Below are 2,813 nucleotides of genomic sequence, written 5' to 3'. Positions count from 1 at the left end.
GGCCAATAAAAACTAGCAGGTTAAAAAATCCTTTTATATTAAGCGAAGAACCACTTACGGACTGACTGACATCATAAAACTTCAAGAACTTTATAACTTACAAAGTTTGGCACGTCGGCTTCTAATAGCATAGGCGCTATTATGTGAACTTGATATGAAATAGGTACATGATTCGTGCAAATATAAATGACATTTAAATATTTTAATGACCCCATTTCTAATTTAAAATATCATTTGAATGTAGACCCTCGAAAATATGTTCACCTTTTATTATATCTCGAGCCCTTTTTCGCGCCTGTTTTCCGTATTATTTTTCTTTGAAATGTTAAACAGGTGAATAAAATCACAGACAAATTCAGATATCTAATAAATTTGCTGTTGCTCGTGTTTTAAAAACAGAAAATTTTAAGCCTTCCGACAGATTCAAATATTTTCCCGTAGTAAAAAAGTAAGCTTTACCAACATTGGTTCAGCCGTGCCAATATTTAGCTCAGATAGTCTGATCTAATAAGAAACTAAGAAAATAAGAAGCTGGCAGCGACAGCAGTTATATTAAAGTCACAAACAATTAAAATCATAATCAAATATTGTCTTTATTTGGATCAAACAGGTGAGCCGACATCATAGGAATTATAAATAAGGGTCTAATAGGCTATTTTAAGAAAACTTTCCATGATTTTAAACGTAATTTCATACTCAAGATCTGTATAATCGCGGGTATGAAATCACTTCTATTTTGTAAATCAAGACATGCAGGTGTCTAAAAATTATTACAGATTTTTATCAAACATTTATATGTCAGGAACAGTTTTTCGGAACAATATGAACCCATTACCGGCCCACTATAGAGCATGAGTCTCCTTCCAGAATGAGAAGGTTTACACAGAACTCTTTGGCGTTTAGGTTTCCTAACGATTTTTTCCTTTACCGTTCAAAGCAAGTGATAATAAATTGCCTCAAGCGCACATAACTTAGAAAACTTAGAATTGCGTGCCGGGGTTTGAACTCGAACCTCCGTGAGTGAAGCCGAAGTCTTTACCACTTAGCTATCACCGCTTCTAATGATTATAAAAGAAACATTTTTTGAACGGAATTTAAAAAAAAAATACTGAAAACTGATATACATATTCAACATAGGTATAGTATATGTAGGATATGTGGCAAGACTTGTTAAAAATGCATCTCATGAGTTATTCGACGCCCCACTGTAATGGAGGTTACTCGGTACATTTTCAAGTACCTACCCACATTTAAACGAGACAGCTCGATAAATTTGCTTAAATTTTTAGTATTTCAAAAGAATACTTATGTATTTTCAAAAGAACTCTTTTTATTATTTACCTTTGACTTTGAGAGATGTCAAAATAAGAGGTCCTCAATTTTACACATAAGTAACCAAAAACGTTTTTTTCAATATAGTAATTTAAATAAAACATAGATACTTGATTTCAAATAATAAACTACAATTGAACTAGCGGTTAGGGCTTCGACTCCGGTTCAGTGGAACAGATTTAAATAGGTTTGAACTATAAAAAAAGTCATAACCTTCCTTCATAAGTATCATCTAGTCTCTTTTTTCATTTCTTCATAACTATTGAATTATATTAATACTCTTTGGTTATATGAAACAAATGATTAAAAATTTTAACCAGCCATGCAATATTTATTAGTATGTAGAAAAACGACCCATTACTGTTCACGTGAGCTTTAATATGTTCATTTATTTCAGGCAAACCACGACACATATAAACTGTTATACAACACATATAAATTGGTTAAATGTTGCTATCGAAATTTAAATTGCTCGCATTAGTAAGCAGCGAGGTATAACAGATTGCATCGAAAGCTCTAGAATATTCGTACAGTGCGCCCGCTTAAATAGTTTGCTGTAGGTACGGTACACCTACACGCTATATTTGAAACCACATAGGTATATTTTACACTAGCTGGGCTATTCATTTATTTCTTTAATACTTGCCGGTGCCTGCGTTTAATACGGTTTTTTACAAATCTCGTGGGAACCGAGGGATTTATTGGGATAAAATGTGGCATATGTCCACTCTACGTCTTATGAACTAAAACTATGCCAAAAATAAATTTGAGTGTTTGCTTACTTAGGACAAACAAACTCACTTTCGTATTTATAATATTTCTTAGGGTTAATAGTGAAATAACGCACTAACTAACTATTGGTGATTCCTCCGAATCTCGACGCACCAATATAATATATTGCCGCTTTATAGAACGTGCCAAGTCTTTGAAGTATACGACGCGCGCCTGTTGGCATGAGGCAAACGATTCGAGAGAATCAACTATAACATGCACCTAGAACCGGACAGGTGACCTTTGTCCCTGACCTCGCAGAAATGTCACTGCAGCTAACTTTACGCTGAGGTTTAAATTGTAAAGTGAATGTTTTTAGATTCCGTAGAGGATAGTTAATTAAAAGAAAATCTTTTACCACTGTTGTAATTCCATTAAAGAAAGAGGTTTTCAATTTATACATTAAGTAGATAAATTTTTCGCCTCTGTTTACATAAACTTATATTTAATGAACTGCGATAGTAACATGTAAAATCAATTAACTGATTTGAATGTATCATGTTTTGTTTAAAATTTATTGAAAACTACATTCTTAGTTGTTGCTAAGACTTATCCCAAGAAAACAAACGGTTCCCATCATATTTTATAAAACCGTAATAAAATCTGCGAAGAACGCTACTGATCAATTTCTGGATTAAATTTCATTGGAATTGTAGTAACAAACATCCATCCGAAAGATTTTCAACTAAGATTTTTATGGTTAATCAACA

The sequence above is a fragment of the Pararge aegeria genome, chromosome 15, assembly GCF_905163445.1.
Source record: "Pararge aegeria chromosome 15, ilParAegt1.1, whole genome shotgun sequence".
NCBI lineage: Eukaryota > Metazoa > Arthropoda > Insecta > Lepidoptera > Nymphalidae > Pararge > Pararge aegeria.
The sequence above is the reverse complement of the archived record's forward strand: the minus strand, read 5'-3'. Positions refer to the sequence as shown.